The 20202-nt window shown below is 41.8% G+C and overlaps 1 protein-coding gene and 1 non-coding gene across 6 annotated transcripts in view; both read right to left on the reverse strand.

Moving 5' to 3' along the window:
• spidr (scaffold protein involved in DNA repair) overlaps positions 1–20202 on the reverse strand; it is a 304782-nt gene that overhangs the window by 180043 nt on the left and 104537 nt on the right. The window lies entirely within an intron of this gene.
• On the reverse strand, positions 16329–16433 carry LOC145347124 (U6 spliceosomal RNA). Its single transcript, XR_013887781.1, has one exon. It is a non-coding gene; the product is annotated as a U6 spliceosomal RNA (small nuclear RNA).

Consider the following 20202-nt stretch of genomic DNA (forward strand, 5'->3'; position numbering starts at 1 on the left):
CAACTAGCAACAATATTAATGGAAAATTTCACAAATAATTGAAAAATTCTAATTAAAGTTGAATTTCTCTGTACTCTGCTGTTACGTAGATCAGAGCTAGTGAACAAAATGCATAGTGTGTTGGCTCTGCTAGCCCAGGTGATACCCATTAAATTTCCAAATAAAAGTAACTTCCAACTTGTCCTTGGCTCCCATTTTCTGGAGGCATTGCTGGTAGATCAATGTATGGCCAAGAGTGATGCTAAAGTATTTAGACACTGGTATATAGATTCCGAGATTCATAAGTTATAGCACAGAAAAGGCCCTTAGGTGGTCAGTCACAGAACAGGACATGAAGTTCTTCCTTTGCCTTCGAGCTGTTCCTGTGGAGTGCCAAAATGACAGTCTTGGCAGTGTTTGGTCAGAGTCTCTGCGCTCACTATTTCTGGGGAATATAGATTTTCAGTGAGCATGTTCTTAATATTCTCAAATTTTTTAGCCTGGAAAACTAAGGCCAGGTCGTCAGCATATGTGAGGAGCAGAAGTTTGTGGGAGAGAGGTCACTGATACGTGCGTTGCTGAGTACTGATGTGAAGACTGATCCCTGTAGTTATATGTGGATGTTTCCTTTGGTCTCCAAAGTGCACATAGAACCGTTAGTTGCTGAGCATGAATAGTTGTCGGGTTTTCATACAGCAGATGATTTTGGAGAGTTTCAGCAGCATGCCTGTGCACTACACTGTGAAATTAGCACATAAGTCAACAAAGGCTATTGCTGTCTTCAGGCTTTTCTGGAAACCAGCCTCAATGTGTGAAGTCAGGGCCTGCTCAGAGCAGTTCCAGACTGTGCAAAGATCTGCCTGGTGGGTGGGGTATGACTGTCTCCAAAGTAGGACTCAGTCTGTTTAGCAAACGGCAATCTAAGACCTTACACATTGTTGACAACAGGGCAATGGAAGCAGGAGCTGCGTAAGTCATTGAGTGGTTTTTCTGGTTTGGTAATGGCCACAATCTTGGACTGATGCCAGATGTTTGGAATCATGCCTATGATGTGGATATTGGTAAACAGCTTTGCTAGCCACTTCCTTCCCAATGATCCAATGTTTTTCCAGAATTCTGGGGAAATCCCATCAACCTCTGCTGCTTTGCCTGACTTGAATGCCATCATGCTGCTGTCCACTTCCTCTTATAAGAAGTTTGTTTGCTCGAGGACAGTTTTGAGAGACTGCATCAGGGTTAATTTTACCATTCACTTATCTTCCCTGTTGACTGATATCCTTGAGTTCATTAGAAGCTATGAAGCAACGACATCAACACTGGTTCTGGGCCACTCGTGTTGTTGTTATCTGAATGCTCACAGCTTAGGGTCGAAATTTCCATGTATCTTGGCTCAAGTGCATGAAGTCAATCTTTGCTGCTGTTTCCTGCCAAATTATTAGATGTCCACATCAAGGGACTCGAGGAGTGCTATTGAGGAGCACACTTCCACTGACACAGGATCTATGAGACACACTCATAATGAAGGCCCTTGTGCCAATCAAGCATCATAATTAAAGTAGCTACATAAACATTAGCTATCTTCAAACTGTGCATCTTAGTTTAACATCCATTTTAAAAATCATTCTTAAAAATCATACTGTCTCTCTCCTTATAGCCACTTGTTTAGGTGACTGTCAGAATATTAGTTCTGAATAACAGTTCAAAATAAACATACTAATATTTCTACTAACCTGATTCAAATGGTCAGGAGACATTGTGGCAATTGTTCTGGCATAGCCATTTTATTGGCAATGGCAACTATTATAGAACTGGGTTATAGGGTTTCCTTAAGGGTATTTCTCATAGTAGCTTTCAGAAGAGAAGGGATATTTGAACGTTTAAGTGCTGCACTTCAGGAATTCTGAACTTACCAACTTAGATCCTCATACCACTTTTAGACAAGTTGCTCTGTTAACAGATTTGAATGGAAACTCATAATGGATCAAATTGCATCAATAGAATATGAAGTTCTTTGGAGAAAAAATGTAGCTGCTTAGTTACACAAGACCAATGTTACAGTATGCTTGCTGATCCAAATAAGAACGTCTTAAAATTTATTTTTTAACATTGATGTTTAATGTCTTTTAGCACTAAAATGTAACCAACGTATAGACGGCCTTGAATATCTGCACTAACTACACAGATCTCTAATCACATTGCAGAGAGTGATATCATCATCAGCAATATAACTTTGGGTTCTATCTCTATTACTAGTCCTTAAAAAATGTTTAAAATCAAGAGGTTGTAACAATGCTTTGCCTGTGCATTTGGAGCTGCAAAGGTGCTGTTCCTGTATTGAAATAAACAGGAATGTAGTACACAATCTGTACCAAACCAAACCTGGGCAAATTTGTAATTTTATACAAAATAAAAAAATACAAATGGGTATACGTAATTTTTACAAAATTATCTTCATCACAAGCTGGGGTTTTTCACAAAAGGTGGGATGCTGATTGTATTCATAATTTTTCCTTAATGGGCATTTAATTCTGATATTATAACAGCTGAAAAATGACAGTGTAAGTTATTGCCTTCCCGCAAATCTGCCAGGTGAACTGAATGCAATAAGAAATTCTTAATTCTTAAAAATGAGGCTTTTTTATGTTTGTTACTGTTTTTCTATTCTTCAGATTATCACTGTGCAAAATCATGCCTTGATTCATAATGGAAACTTTCAAAACCCATGTGAAGACAAAGCTTCCTGTTTTCTACATATGCACAAACTTATTATTTTCATAAATATAAGAAATACAAATATAATTTTCCAAATTGTTATATTTTCTGGCATTTACATAAAACATTACAGCTCCATTTGCCACCTCTCAGCCCAGCTCTGCAGCTTATCTATGTCCCTCTGCAAACTGTAACATCCATCCTCACTGTCTACAACTCCTCCGACTTTGGTGTCGTCAGCAAATTTACTAACCCATCCTTCTACACCCTCATCTACGTCATTTATAAAAATGACAAACAGCAGTGGACCCAAAACAGATCCCTGAGGCACACCACTTGTAACTGAACTCCAGGGTGAATATTTCCCATCAACCACCACTCTCTGTCTTCTATCAGCCAGCCAATGCCTGATCCAAACTGTTAAATCACCCTCAATCCCATGCATCTGCATTTTCTGCAGTAGCCTACCTTATCAAACGCTTTGCTAAAATCCATATACACCACGTCAACTGCCTTACCCTTATCCACCTCTTCGGTCATCTTTTCAAAAAACTCGATAAGGTTTGTGAGGTATGACCTACCCTTCACAAAACCATGTTGACTATCCTTAATCAATTTATTTCTCTCTAGACGATTATAAATGCTATCCCTTATAATTCTTTCCAAAACTTTGCCGACAACCGAAGTAAGGCTCACTGGTCTATAATTCCCAGGATGGTCTCTACTCCCCTTCTTGAACAAGGGGACAACATTTGCTATCCTTCTGGCACTATACCTGTAGCCAATGATGACATGAAGACCAAAGCCAAAGGCTCTACAATCTCCTCCCTAGCCTCTCAGAGAATCCTAGGGTAAATCCCATCCAGCCCAGGGGACTTAGCAATTCTTGAGAGGATGAAAATAGATAACACCTCCTCCTTAAGAGCCTCAATCCCATCTAGTCTAAAAGACTGTATCTCAGTATTCTCCTCGACTACATTGACTTTTTCCTGCGTGAATACTGACAAAAAATATTCATCGAGTGCCTCTCCTATCTCTTCAGGCTCCACGCACAACTTTCCACTACTGTCCCTGACTGGCTCTAATCTTGCCCTAACCAATCTTTTATTCTTGACATACCTATAGCAAGCTTTAGGGTTCTCCTTGATCCTATCCGCCAAAGTCTTCTCACGTCCTCTTCTAGCTCTTCTTAACACTCTCTTTAGCTCCTTCATGGCTAATTTGTAACTCTCCAGTGCCCTAACTGAGCCTTCATGTCTCATTTTTACATAAGCCTCCTTCTTCCTCTTCACTAGAGATTCAACTTCTTTAGTACACCACAGTTCCCTTGCTCAACTACCTCCTCCCTGCCTGACAGGTACATATTTATCAAGGACTCACAGTAGCTGCTCCTTGAATAAGCTCCACATTTCCGTTGTTCCCAGCCCCTGCAGTTTCCTACTCCAACCTATGTATCCTAAATCTCGCCTAATAGCCTCATAATTACCTTTCCCCCAGCTATAACTTCTGCCCTTCGGTATATACCTATCCCTTTCCTAAGGTAACGTAACGGAATTGTGGTCACTATCACCAAAGTGCTCACCTACCTCCAAGTCCAACGCCTGGTCTGGTTCATTACCCAGCACCAAATCCTTGAGAGGATGAAAATAGATAACACCTCCTCCTTAAGAGCCTCAATCCCATCTAGTCTAAAAGACTGTATCTCAGTATTCTCCTCCACTACATTGACTTTTTCCTGCGTGAATACTGACAAAAAATATTCATCGAGTGCCTCTCCTATCTCTTCAATGTAGCTTCACCTCTTGTTGGCCTATCTACATGCTGTCTCAGGAAACCTTCCTGCACACATTGGACAAAAACTGACCCCTCTAATGTGCGTGAGCTATAGCTTTTCCAATCGATATTTGTAAAGTTAAAGTCCCCCATTTAGAACAATTAAAAGTGATATTATTGGATATATAAAATTTCAATACAGGCTTGAAAGGGTAGATGATTGGGGTATCCTTTCCTTGGTTGGAGTGTCTGGAACAAGAGGTCATACTCTCAGAATAAAGGCCAACCATCTAGGACAGAGTTGGAGACATTTTCCCACAAGGGGTTGTGAATCTTTGGAATTCACAACTTTGCAGTTGGTGAGTTTATTCAGGGCTGAGGTTGAGTTTTTTTGGGACAAAGGGTATTAAGGAATAGAACAATAGGGCAAGAAAGTGGAATTTGTGTAAAGGGTTAGCTGTCGTCTTATTGACTAACAGAGTTGACTTGAAGGGTTGCATGGCCTACTCATGCTCTTATTTCTCATGTTCTTCGAAAAAGCTGTGCATCATTATTCATGTAAAGACCCGATGTACTAATTGTGGCAAGTTCCTAAAGCATTACCTTTTGACAAGTTTGGATTATTCTGTCAGATGATTTCTGCTCCAGCTGCTGAGGCACAAAGCTAATCTCATCCACAACGAAAATAACCCAAATATAAAATGTATATTTCAAGATTATCCACTTGTTACTGCTCAAACCTGAAGTACAATGGATGACTTCACTCTTCCAAGTCTGGACAACAAGATTATTCAGCTCTGACGAAGGAGTCAGCATCTGTGGAAAGAGAACAGAGCCAACGTTTCAGGACTTGAAATGCTGGCTCTATTCTCTCTCCGCAGATGCTGTCAGACCTTCAGAGATTTCCCAGCATTTTCTGTTTTTGTTTCAGATTCCAGCATCTGCAGTGTTTTGTTTTTATTTTAAGATTATTCATCTGATGGCAGTCAATGCTTCCTGCTCGCCACAGAAAAACATTATGTTTTATGAAGTTTTATGTTATGGCTGAATTATTTGCCATTTGATTGGCTAAAAAACTACTTGTGCAGCTTTGTGTTCCAGTCACATGCCAATTTATTTTTTCCCAAAGTTGCTTGCTTTTCTATATTAGAATAGGGAGCAGGGAGACAGAAGAATATAATGCACGTTAAAGATTTTAAATTAAGAAGATTGGATATTACCTGTAACTCAGAGCCAGTGGACAATCAAGGATTTGGTCTGAGGGGAACATGAAAAAAAAGAGTATGGCAGCAAGAATAAAGAAAAATGCATTGGAAAACTAAATGAAAAAATAAACAAAATAAGTGAAGAACTTCAGTTCACAATAAATAAATACATAAGAGTGGGCCAAGCTGCAAGAAAGGCCAGAAATGTAGGGGAACTGAAACCAGAGCTTATTTATTAGTGTCACAAGTAGGCTTACATTAACACTGCAATGAAGTTACTGTGAAAATAAAGTCACCACAATCCAATGCCTGTTCAGGTTCACTGAGGGAGAATTTAACATGCCAATGCAGGTAACCAACACGTCTTTCGGACTGTGAGAGGAAACCAAAGCACCTGGAGGAAACCCATGCAGACATGGGGGGAACATACAGCCTTCACACAAATAGTGAGCCAAGCCGGAATTGAAACCAGGTCCCTGGAGCTGTGAGGCAACGGTGCTAATCACTGTGCCACCAACTATTTTGGAAAAAAAATTGGCAATAGTAGGAAAAGAGAAAGAATAAGATGAAGGACAATTAACAGGAGGAAAATAGGGAAGCTGGATTCTGAAGATAGGCAAAGAAAAATTAACATGTGACTATTTGAGGCACTGGACAAAGAAAAGGAGGAGGCCAATGATATGCATAGGCAGCTGGGATTAGGTGAATCCCTTAAAGAGTATACAGGTTGTCAGAGCAGAGTTAAGAGAGAAATCAAGAGGGCAGATAAGGCAAAGGAGAACCCAAAGAGCTTCTACAAATACATTAAGGACAAAAGAGCAACTAGGGAGAGAGTAGGGCCTCTTAAGGATCAACAAGGTCGTCTATATGCGAATCCACAAGAGATGGCTGAGATCCTAAATTAATATCTCTCATTGGCACTTGCAGCTGAGTAAGGCATGGATATCAGGGAACTTGGGAAAATGAATAGTGATGTCTTGAGGAGTGTATATATTGCAGGGGTGGTGGTGCTGGAAGTCTTAAAGCGCATCAAGATAGATAAATCCCCAGGACCTAATGAAATGTATTCCAGGTCATTGTGGGAAGCTAGGGAGGAAATTGCGGGTCCCCTAGCAGAGGTATTTGAATCATCAACAGCCACAGATGAGGTGAAGATTGGAGGGTAGCAAATGTTGTGTCTTTGTTTAGAAGGGCTGCAGGGAAAAGCCTGGGAACTACAGGCTGGTGAGCCTAACATCTTTAGTGGGCAAGTTGTTAGAAGGTATTCTGACAGACACGATCTATAGGTGTTTAGCAAGGCAAGGACTGATCAGGGACAGTCAGCATGGCTTTGCGTGGAAAATCATGTCTCACCAATTTGATTGACTTTTTTGAAGGGGTAACCAAGAAGGTAGATAAAGGCCATGCAGTCGATGTTGTCTACATGGACTTTAGCAAGGCCTTTTGACACGGTATCGCATGGTAAGTTGCTGCATAAGGTTAAATCTTAGGGGATCCAGGGTGAGGTAGCCAATTGAATACAAACTTGGCTAGATGACAGAAGATAGAGGGTAGTTGTAGATGATTGTTTTTCAAAAAGGATGCCTGCGAATAGCAATGTGCCTCAGCGATCGGTGCTGGGTCCACTGTTATTTGTCATTTACATTAGTGATTTGGATGAGAATTTAAGAGGTATGGGAAGTAAGTTGCAGGGGGCAGGATCTACTCAGTTAATGGCAGGGCATTGGGGAGAGTTATAGAATAGAGATCATGGGGTACAGGTTCATGGTCCTTGAAAGTGGAGTCACAGATGAACAGGGTGGTGAAAGCAGCATTCGGTGTGCTTGGTTTCATTGGTCAGAGTATTGAATACAGTAATTGGGATGTTTTGTTTGTAACAAATGTACTGAAGTTGTACATACATTATTAAGGCCACACTGGGAATACCGTGTACAGTTCTGGTCACCCTGTTATAGAAAATATATTACTAAACTAGATAGAGTGCTGAAAAGATTTACTAGGATGCTACCAGGACTTATTGCTTAAGTTATAAGGAGAGGCTGGATATACTGGGACTTTCTCTCCCCAGCTTCGGGATAATCTTCGATACCTACAAAATAATGAGGGGCATCGACAAGATAAGTAGTCAACATCTTTTCCCAAAGATAGGGGAGTCTAAAACTAGAGGGCATAAGTTTAAGGTTGGAGGGGAGAGATACAAAAGGGTCCTGAGGGACAATTTTTTTCACAGAGGGTGGTGAATGTCTGGAACAAGCTGCCAGAGGTAGCAGTAGAGGCGGGTAAAATTTTGTCTTTTAAAAAGCATTTAGACAGTTACATGGGTAAGATGGGTATAGAGGGATATGGGCCAGATGCGGGCAATTGGGACTCGCTTAATGGGAAAAACCGGGCAGCATGGACAAGTTGGGCTGAAGGGCCTGTTTCCATGCTGTAAAGCTGTATGACTCTATTACAATACTATTAAAATAGAACTGTTTATTGCCTTTCCAGGTTCCATAGGAACATTGAACTTCGGAGCAGGAGTAGGCCATTCAGCTCTTCGAGCCTGCTTCACCATTCAGTAAGATCATGACTGATCTGGTTGTCATCTCAACACTCCTAGCTGCCCCCATAACTATTCACTCCTTTTATCAAAAATATTTTTTTAATTACTCCTTGAATCAATTCACTGATCCAGCCTCTACTGCTTTCTGGGAGAGAATTTCATATACTAATGACCCTGTGAGAGAAAATCATCCTCCTCATCTCCATCTTAAATGGTAGTCTTCTTATTCTTAACCTGTGTCTCCTGGTTCTCTGCTCTCCCACAAGTGGAAACAGCCTCCTGGTATTTATCCAATCAGATTCAATTAGTCCACCTTCCTTTCTTCTAAACTCCAATTAGAGTTTGAGGAAAACCTGTGCAACTTTCTTCATAAGGTAAGTTCCTCATTCCAAGAGTAAGTCGAATGAACTTTCTCTAAACTGCTTCTCATGCAATTATGTCTTCAGTATTCCAGATGGCACCATACCATGGCCCTGTACAGCTGCAGTAGAATTTCCCTACTTTTATATTCCATTTTCCTTGCAACAAATTTCAACATCATTTGTCTTCATATTTACTTGCTATACTTGCATGCTAACGTTTTGTGATTCATGTACCAGGACATCCAAATCCTTCTGTACCACTAAGCTCTGCAATTTCTCTCTATTTAAATATTCTTCCTGCAAAAGAAGACAAGTTCACATTTTCCCACATTATACTTCAGCTGCCAATTTTTTACAAATATATTTATGCAATGGTTCTATAGACAAAGGGAAACAAAAATCTAGCGGGAAGGAGGAATTGAAGGAAGTTAGTATTAATTAAAAAAATGTGCTGGAGAAATTAATAGGACTGAAACCTGATAAACCACAGGATACTAAAGGTGGTGGTCATGGAAATAGTGGATGCATTCGTTGTCATATTCCAAAATTTTGCAGATCCTGGAAAAGTCCCAGCAGATTGGAAACTGGCAAGTGTACCAGCATTATTTTAAAAAGGAGGAAGAAAACAGTGATCAGTTGGCTTAACATCAGCAGTAAGAAAATGCTGTAGTCTATCATAAAGGATGTGATAACAAAATACTTAGAAAATATCAACAGGATTAGACAAAGTCAACATGGATATAAAAGGAAAATCATGTTTGACAAATCTTCAGGTGTTTTCTGAGGACAAAGCTAGCAGAATAAATAAGGGTGAAACAGTAAATGTGGAATTTTCAGAAAGCTTTTGATACAAACCCGCAAGAGAGGCTAGTGTTCAAAACTGAAGTGCATGGGATTGTGAGTAAACACTGGCATGGGTTGGGAATTGGTTAGCAGACAGACAAGAGAGAGTAAGAATGAATGAGTCTTTTTCAGAGTGGCAGGTGATGACTAGTGAGATACCGCAAGGACCAGTGCTCGGCCCCAAGATACTCATAATATACATCAAAAATTTGGATGATGGGATCAAATGTAGTATTTACAAGTTTGCTGACAACACAAAACCAAATTGTGAGTGGAGAAAACAAAGAGGCTTCAAGGCAATTTAGACAAACATAAAAATTAGAAGCAGGAGTAGGTCATTTGGCCCTTTGAGCCTGCTCCACCATTAATTTTGATCATGGCTGATTATAGAATTTAATATCCTGATTCTCCACCCCCCACCCCCCCCCCAAATGCCCCTTGAACCCTTTTACCCTTAAGTTGAATGAGTGAGCAAATACTTGGCAGATTCAGTATAACGTGGATGTGTGTGAAGTTATCCACTTTGGAAGGAAAAACAGAGTGGCAGAGTATTATTTAAATGGTGATAGATTGGAAATTGTTGATGTACAAAGCACCTCGGTGTCCTTGTGCACCAATCACTGAAACCGAACATGCAGATGCAGCAAGCAATTAGGAAGGTAAATGGTATGTTGGCCTTCATGGCAAGAAGATTTTGTACAAGAACAAAGATGTCTTTCTACAGCTGTGCAGGGTCTTGGTGCGACCACACCTGGCTTACTGTGTGCAGTTTTGATCTCTTTACCCAAAATGTACTTTACATAGAGGGAATACAGTGAAGGTTTATCAGATAGCTTCCTGGGATGGCAGGATTGCCGTATGTGGAGAGATTGGGTCAATTAAGCCTGTATACACTGGAGTTAGAAAAATTAGGGGATCTGATTAAAAAACACAAAATTCAGACACAGCTGGACAGACTGGGTGCAGGATGCTGTTTCCCCTAAGTTTTTTTGGGGGGAGGTGGAGGGGGTCTAGAGCAAGGGGTCATGGTCTCAGGATACGGAGTAGGCCATAGGATATTTGTGAAGGAAGTGAGGAAAAGGGAGGGAGAGGTAGCTCTGACATGGTGGCATCTAGTTAATGATAATATTAGCACAATAGAGTGGGGTGACATAAGTTCAGGGAACCAGGATGTGGATGTGGTTTGAATAGAGATGAGAAATGGAAAGAGCAAGAAATCACTTGTGGGAATCATATACAGGCTCCCTAACAGTAATCACATGTTAGACCACTTGCCAACCGATCAGCACTATTTGCTCATGCAGTATAAATTTGTTAATTTTCCTAGTATTGTGTTCTCATGAAAGTCCTGATATGTGCAGGATGAAAAGCTTTTACAAAAAGTCTCTTTTTTTCAACAATATTCTGTACTATCAAGCAACTGCTTGTACATCTGAGAAATAAGTCTTTAAAAATATAAGTTAGCTTTCCACCGTTTGATTTTCATGTTCTGCATCTCCTTGTCCCACTTGTTCTTTAATACGCAGAACATTAAAGAATGTTTAACACTCTTTATTTAACAATTAACAAATTTAACTAAGACTTATTCGCAAAATGTCCACTACAATTCACCCTACTGGCTTGCTTTTCATCTTCAATTATCTTTACATCCAAGAAACCTTTTCCTTAAATAAACTGTCTCATGCAAGTCCTCTTTAACATTTATAAAAATCTTCATTTAAATTCTTAAATTGTTGTTGAAAATCAAATTGCAAAAGAGAAATAACATGGCAGGAAGTTATAGTCAAATGAAGTCTCACTCACAACAGGCTGTTTTTAATACTTTCATAGCAAGTTATTGTGGCTTTTCACACCACCAAGATATAATCAGTTTTTTTTGCAAACAATGTCCATCTGTAACTTCTCTAGGGTCAACGTTTCTGTCTAACTGCAGGGCGTGTCTCATTTTCTGATAACCACATACCATTCTGCATTGCTCTCATGACTTGTAGGTCCACATAAACCATACCAAGATAGCTTTAATATGCTGTGCATTGTGTTGTAATTGCTGGTATAGAATGAGTGCATATTTCACATACGCAAAATATTTTAAAGAAAATGTCTAGTTGACATTTCTTTTAAGCTGTTATCTGATGTTTAAAAATTGAGACACAATACATCCTATCTAGAAGAGAAAAAAGTTATCAACACTAAATATTGTAACTGCTGATGTTTCTTAATATCGATTCACCAAAGATAACTTTGGTATTCAAATTAACTGATGACTTCACCTAGTCACAATTAAAAGCTCTATTTGCAATCTTCCCAATCTACTGGGATTCAGTCAGTTGCGCAACTCAGCATTTTTTTTTAAATCAACACACAAATAGCCAAGAAAACTAAAATTAGAAAATGGTGAAAATAGTCAGCAGGTCAGGTAGAGTTAACACTTCAGGTCTGTAACCTTTATTCAGGAATCTACATTTTCCAGATTCCAGAAAAATTCCAAGGGGATTAAAAAACCGCAAATTTAACACATCCATTCAAGAAAGGAGAGAGATAAGAAACAGGAAGCTATAGGCCTAACATCTGTCATCGAGAAATGCTGGAATCCATTATTTAAGTAGCAGCAGGACATTTCGAAGATCACAGTAAAACTACGATAACCATGTTGCTTGGTTGTATGAGAAGGATTTTAATTTGACCAATTTATTCAAGTTCTTTGAGGATGTAACATGCATGATGGGTAAAGGAGAGTAAGAAATCTCACAACACCAGGTTAAAGTCCAACAGGTTTATTTGGTAGCACACTTTTGGAACGCTACTCCTTCATCAGGTGAGTGAGGACTTGTGATCACAAATAGAGTCCATATAGGCACAAACTCAATTTGCAAGACAACGGTTGGAATGCAAGTCTTTAAAGGTAATCAAGTCTTAAAGGTACAGACAATGTGAGTGGAGAGAGCGCCAAGCACAAGTACAAGAGGTGTGTATTGTCTCCAGCCAGGACAGTTAGTGGGATTTTGCAAGCCCAGGCAAGTTGTGGGGGTTACAGATAGTGTGACATGAACCCAAGATCTGGGTTGAGGCCATCCTCCTGTGCGGAACTTGGCTATCAGTTTCTGCTTAGCGATTCTGCGTTGTCGTGTGACATGAAGTCCGCCTTGGAGAACGCTTACCCGAAGATCAGAGGCTGAATGCCTGTGACTGCTGAAGTATTCCCCGACAGGAAGGGAACACTCCAGCCTGATGATTTTCGAGTGGTGTTCATTCATCCGTTGCCATAGTGTCTGCATGGATGGGTGAATGAACACCACTGCCAAATAAACCTGTTGGACTTTAACCTGGTGTTGTGAGATTTCTTATTATACTTACCCCAGTTCAATGCCAGCATCTTCACATCATCGATAAAGGAGAACCAGTAGTAATGTCATACTGACTGGACTTCCAAAAGGCATTTAATAATTCCATTTTTACTATACAAGATGCAATGACGCTGGGGGTGATATATGATGAGCATGGTTACTGGTCTCACTGGTGGAGAAGTTATAATTTACAATGCAAGGAAGGCAAAGGAGCACAGATATCACGGAGAATAGCTAAATTCAAAGAAATTACAGTGATAGGAAGGGATCTAAAAGCAAGGATAAGAATTTTCAAGTTAAGGCGTTGCTTGACTGGGAGGCAATATAAGTCAGCAAGCACAAGTATGATGAGGGGATGGAGCTTGGTGCAAGTTCAGTCAAAAGCAGCAGAGTTTTAGATGTCCTCAAATTTATGGAGGGTTGAATAAGGGAAACCAGTTTGGAGTGCTCTGAAATAGTGAGTCTAGAGATCACACAGGCATGAACGACAGCTTCAGCAGTAGATAAAATGAGACAGGAGGTTAGTAATGACAAAAATTTGAAGTTGGAAGCATATTTCAGGAAACATGACAGCGAGGTTGTGAATTGATAGGGCTTAATCCTAAACTGTCAGCTGGGAAAGGGAAGGAGTTAGTAGTGAAGGAAAAGAATTTAGACCGAGGAACAAAAGCAGTGACTTCTGTCTTCCTAAAATTTAATTGGCAGTAAATTTTTCTTCATCCAGTACTGGATGTCAGATAAGCAGTTGGATAATTTAGCAACAGTGGAGGAGTCAAGAGAGGTGGTTATGAGGTGGGTTGGGAGCCATTGCTATACATGAGAAAACAAATGCCGTGCCTTCAGATGATGTTGCCAAGGGGCAGCGCGTAGATGAGAAATAAAAGGTCAAGAATATATCTATGGAGGACCACCACGCCCAGAGATAATGATGTGGAAGCAGGAAGAGAAGTTACTGCAGGTGCTTCTCCAACTACTATCAGATAAGAATGGAATCAGTTGATGACAGTTCCACCCAACCAGACCTCAGTGGAGAGGCTTAGAGGAGGATGGTGCAGTCAACAATGTCAAAAGCTGCAGAGAGGTCAAGATAGGTGAGTAGGGTATGAGTAAGAGTAGTATGCCTCAGTTAAACCGAAATTTTGCTAGTGATTTTGAAAAGCAGGTATGGCTGCAAAGTGGACACTTGATTGGAGGAATTCAAATGTAGAGTTCAGGAAAAGATTGGAATGGATTTGGGAGGTGATAACACTTTCGAGAACTCTGGAAAAGAAAGAGAGATTGGATAGTAGTTAGCAAGGAAAGAGGTAGCAAGGGCTGTTTGTTTTAGGACAGCAGTGATGATGGCAAATGTGTAAGAGAGGGGAACAATAGCTGAAGAGAGCAAACCATTTACATTATTGACTAAAATGGGGCCAGGAGAGTAAACTGGGTGATCAGCAGTTTAGTGGAAATATAATCTAGGGAACAGATTATATTCCATGGCAATATGAGCTCAGAAAGGGAACATGGGGAGATATGGAAGGGACTGGGGAGATATGGAAGGGACTGGGGAGATATGGAAGGGACTGGGGAGATATGGAAGGGACTGGGGAGATATGGAAGGGACTGGGGAGATATGGAAGGGACTGGGGAGATATGGAAGGGACTGGGGAGATATGGAAGGGACTGGGGAGATATGGAAGGGACTGGGGAGATATGGAAGGGACTGGGGAGATATGGAAGGGACTGGGGAGATATGGAAGGGACTGGGGAGATATGGAAGGGACTGGGGAGATATGGAAGGGACTGGGGAGATATGGAAGGGACTGGGGAGATATGGAAGGGACTGGGGAGATATGGAAGGGACTGGGGAGATATGGAAGGGACTGGGGAGATATGGAAGGGACTGGGGAAAGATGCAAGTTCAGGGTTAGGGCAGCAAGAAGGATTAAAGGAAGTTTGGCCAAGTGTGCTATTGTCAGGGGAAAAGAGTTTATAAAGCCAGTTACAGTAGGAAAAAAAGTCAGGAATCTTTGCATTCCAGGATTCCACTTGAATAGTGAATAGTTTTAGCAGACAAGAGTAGAACTCCGTGTTGTTTAAAATGATCCAGTCAGATTTGGTGGTAGTTGGCTAAACCTGAAAGCGATGGATGGTTTTATCAAGGCCAGAATTCTCCACCTCGCATGTAGCAAGGATTCTGTTGCCCCACTGCAGTGCATGGAGTTTTGGCTGAGGGCCAAATTTTCCATTCTCATTAGCAATGGGGCAGAGTGTATGAGACCAAAGAATTCGAGCCCAAAGGTGAAGTGCGGTTCCAGTTGAGTATATCAGTAGCTGTAGAAATTCAACAATTGATCTTGCACCAATTGATGTTTTGGAAAGTAGTTCCAAACTTCTAACACCATTTGTGTGAAGAAATGTTTCCTAATTTCACTCCTGAAAGGTCTGTCTCCAATTTTAAGACAATGTTCCCTAGTCCTACACTCCCCAATCTGTGAAAATTGTTTCTCCCTAAAAACCCTGTCTATTCCTCTTGCGTGATCTTATCGAAGGGAGGAGCAGGCTCGAGGAACCAAATGGCCTATTCCTTTTCCATATGTTTGTATGTATGTGTGCATGAACCAGTGCTGGGATACCAGAACATGTGTAACACTGAAGAAGAATCCAGCCAGCAGCAGCACCCCTGTAAAAGCTATTTATAGGTATATCCCTATCTCTCTCTGACTGTGGAAGTAAGCCAAGTCGGCATACATCACTGCTGCAAAGAAAACAGGGAAGCTACTTCGCCAACCTGCAACACACTGGAATTTCGAAACTGACTATTCATCTGCTGAAATCTGCACCACTAGTGTCTCAAATCCAACAGCAGCAGCGCTCTATCATTTACTCCTCCTGAGTCAAGGACTGTTTTGTAAACTTTTTTTCAGTTACTTAGGACTCAATTCTTACTTGTAATCTATATGAATGTGTATGCAGGTGTTTCACCATTTTCTTGCCTTTTGTTGTCAATAAAATCACTCTGTCTTTAACTCCAGAAAGCCTGATTAAATTGGCTCTTTTTTAAAGGTAAATATTCAGACTGGGAAAAGGTACCCATGACAGGGGAGGATCCTTTTTAAGATTAATTATGTTGCAACCAGCAAAGGTGGTCCAATGAAGAAAGAGATACAGTTCATACCCCCACTTGTTATGCCCTGAGTGAGGAGGTATCAGAGCTGGGCGGTTGTAACATTTAATCTTGCAAAACAATCTTACTTTCATCATTAATGTTATTGAATGGAGGTGATCCATCCCCCTGAGGGAAGAACACCTGATGCCAGAGTCATGATGAGTTGAGGGAGTGGAGAGAGATTAAAATGAGGTTACAACTGATATAAACACATCAGCCAAATCAACAGTGCATTCTAAATAAATATACACTTTCTTTTCAGAGGTCAGCAAAACAGTCTGCTGTGGAGCAAACATACTTCTAATTGTCTCATAAAAAGGTAGTTGTGTTAACATAGCTATGAAGAATTTTCCAAGACATCTTATCAGTTTCTACCAATTCCCACAAACAATTCAATTTTTTGGACTTGTTACCCTGCACATCGAATGCTTCATGAATTTGCATGTCACCCTTGCACAGGGGCCATACTAATCTTCTCTGTATCGTTCCAATTTTAGTATATGGAAGAGCAGAGCTTTTCGCACATACCAAAAAGGTTAGAACATCAAGACCATCACAGAGCTACAAAAGAAAAAAAGCTTGCAGTTACAAAGTGCATTCACGCTCTCAAGACTTTCCAAAACACCTCGCAGCAACTAATTTTGAATACAGCACTGTTTGATGCACATGCTCACATACATAGAAACATATGGAGCAGGAATAAACCATTTGTTTCCTTGCGCCTGCTCCACCCTTTGATAAGATCATGCAAGGGGAACAGATATGGTTGTTAGGGAGAAACAATGTGGACACAAAGAAGAGAGGAAAGGAATAAACTTGAGATCCTGGTGGACTTTAAAACAAGACAGAAGCACTCATCTTAGAAATCTGGAAAGGACTCTTCGTTCCAAGCCTGCCATTTTCCCAGAACTTATCACCAAAATTGCTGTAACATTAGGTTACAAAGCCATATGAAAACCAGGTTCAATCCATTTCTGAAGAGACAAAAAGCCTAAACATGCAGTTGTATGAGATACATTGAATTAAAAATGTCAAAATAGCTTTAGCACGTTCTCTGAACTGAACCTATGATGTTAAATATAGAAATTACTGACATAGAACAAAGGATTTCACATATTGCAAGATGCTAATCAGTGTGCACTTATCTTTTACACCAACCTTTGTTTTAAATGACTCCTTCAAAAACTGTGCAACCAGGCTTATATTAATATAATTTAAATGTCAAACTAACCGACAAGGTATTGCTTATTACTTATTTAAAAATATCCCCTCCTTTATTGAAAATATCATAAGAACATAAGAAATAGGAGCAGGAGTAGGCCATCTAGCCCTTCGAGCCTGCCCCGCCATTCAATAAGATCATGGCTGATCTGTCGTGGCTCAGTTCCACATTCCCGCCCTCTCCCCATAACCCTTAATCCCCTCGCTTATCAAAAACCCATCAACCCGCGTCTTAAAAATATTTAGCGAGGCAGCCTCCACCACTTCAACGGGCAGAGAATTCCAGAGATTCACCACCCTTTGAGTGAAGAAGTTCCTCCTCAACTCCGTTCTAAACCACCCCCCCTTTATCTTGAGGCTGTGCCCCCCAGTCCTACTGTCCTTTCTGAGCAGGAAGACCCTCTCCACCTCTATCCTACCCATCCCATTCATCATCTTATACGTCTCAATGAGATCTCCCCTCATTCTTCTAAACTCTAACGAGTACAAGCCTAGTTTATTCAGCCTCTCCTCATACCTCAACCCCCTCAACTCCGGTATCAGCCTAGTAACCGTGCTGGCGAATCGAGTAAAGAGGACTGTAGACAGGGCTTTAAACTAGTTAGGGGGGAGGAGGGTGCGAGGGTAGGTGACGTTACGAGGTCTAAAGTTAAGGATACGGTACAGGTAAGGGAAGAGGCCGAGGATGTCCCAATAATAGAGGGAGTAGGGGGCGTGAGTATGCTTGGTGGCGTTACGGCAAATAGGGTCCAGGTGAAGGCTGGGATGAAAGCGCTTTATTTGAATGCACGAAGCATTCGGAATAAAGTGGATGAGCTGGTGGCGCAGATCGACACAAATGGATACGATCTGGTGGCCATTACAGAGACGTGGCTGCAAGGTGACAGGGACTGGGAGCTGTATGTCCAGGGGTATCAAGTGTTTAGGAAGGATAGGCAGGAGGAAAGAGGGGGTGGCGTAGCTCTGCTGATTAAGGATAGCATCAAGGTGGTAGCAAGGGATGATATTGGAGCCAAAGAGCAGAAAGTGGAATCGTTGTGGGTGGAGATTAGGAACAGCAAAGGGAGGAAGACGCTGGTGGGTGTCGTCTATAGGCCCCCAAATAATGATCTGGAGGTGGGGCGGGCTGTTAACGCGCAAATAAGTGCGGCATGAAGGAATGGGACGGCCGTAGGTATGGGGGATTTCAATCTGCATATTGATTGGTCGACCCATGTTGGACGCGGTGGGCTCGAGGAGGAGTTCTTGGAATGCTGCCGGGATAATTTCCTTGAACACTGTGTGTTGGAGCCGACGAGGGAGCGAGCTATCTTGGATCTAGTGCTATGTAATGAGGCAGGTAGAATTAGGGACCTTGCGGTGATGGATCCTCTTGGGGAGAGTGATCATTGTATGGTGGAGTTTCTGGTGCAGATGGAGGAGGAGAAAGTGGGTTCCCGGACACGTGTCCTTTGTTTGAATAGAGGGGAGTACAGTAGGATGAGAGAAGAATTGGCGAATGTGGACTGGGGGAGCGCGTTGGAGGGAGGGTCTGCTGAGGAGCAGTGGAGGGTCTTTAAGGAGATCTTTCTTGGTGCTCAGCAGAAATTTATTCCAATGGTCAAAAAGGACCGTAGGAGGAGAGGTAATAAGCCGTGGATAACGAAGGAGGTGAAGGAAAGTGTCAAATTAAAAGCGGAGGGATTTAGAGTAGCTAAGAGTAGTGGGCGAGAAGAGGATTGGGAGAGGTTTAAATGTCAACAAAGATTGACAAAGAAGTTGATAAAGGAGGGTAGGAGAAACTATGAAGCTGGGCTAGCGCTTAATATAAAAAAGGATAGCAAGAGTTTTTATAAATATATAAAAAGGAAGAGGCTGGCTAGGGTGAACGTTGGTCCTTTAGAGGATGAGAAAGGGGACCTAGTGGTAGGGGATGGGGATATGGCTAAGGTATTGAATAACTTTTTTGTTTCTGTCTTCACGGAGGAGGACGTGAATAATTTGCCGGGTGTTAGCGATGGAAAGGTGGTAGGACTGGAGGGTCTTAATGACATTACTGTTACTAGAGAGGTGGTGCTCGACAGACTGGAGGGGCTGATTGTGGACAAGTCCCCAGGACCGGGTGGAATGCATCTGAGGGTTCTGAAAGAAATGGCGGAGGTGATAGTGGATGCCTTGGTGGTTATTTTCCAGACGTCGCTGGATTCCGGGGAAGTGCCGGAAGATTGGAAAATGGCTAATGTTACGCCGTTGTTTAAGAAGGGTGCCAGGCAAAAGGCGGGGAATTATAGGCTGGTTAGTTTAACGTCTGTGGTAGGTAAAATGTTAGAATCCGTCATTAAGGAGGAAATTGCGAGGCATCTTGAAGGGAATTGCTTGATAGAGCAGACGCAGCACGGTTTCATTAAAGGGAAGTCGCGTCTGTCAAATTTACTGGAGTTCTATGAGGATGTGTTTAGGGCGGTGGATAGAGGAGAGCCGGTGGATGTGGTCTTTCTGGATTTTCAGAAGGCGTTTGACAAAGTACCTCACAAGAGGTTATTGCAGAAGGTCGGGGGACATGGAGTTGGGGGTAGGGTGTTAGCGTGGATAGAGGATTGGTTGTCAAATAGGAGGCAGAGAGTGGGGGTCAACGGGTGCTATTCGGATTGGCGGATGGTGACTAGTGGAGTGCCCCAGGGGTCGGTGCTGGGGCCTCAGCTTTTTACCATTTATATAGATGATCCGGAGGAGGGGACCGAGTGTAGGGTGTCGAAATTTGCTGATGACACCAAGATTGGGGGAACGGCAAATTGCGCAGAGGGTGTGGAGAGTCTGCAGAAGGAACTAGATAGGCTGGGCGAATGGGCCAGGAAATGGCAAATGGAATTTAATGTTGGCAAGTGCGAGGTGGTCCACTTTCTTAGGAATAATGGTAGGAAGGACTATTACTTATGTGGCGAAAAACTGCAGCAGGCGACGGTGCAGAGGGACCTCGGGGTCCTTGTGCATGAGTCGCAAAAACCCAGCTTGCAGGTGCAGCAGGTGGTCAGGAAGGCGAATGGGATGCTGGCCTTCATAGCGAGGGGGATTGAATATAAAAGTAGGG

This window comes from Carcharhinus amblyrhynchos, chromosome 8 (genome assembly GCF_965287045.1).
Source record: "Carcharhinus amblyrhynchos chromosome 8, sCarAmb.v2.hapA, whole genome shotgun sequence".
NCBI lineage: Eukaryota > Metazoa > Chordata > Chondrichthyes > Carcharhiniformes > Carcharhinidae > Carcharhinus > Carcharhinus amblyrhynchos.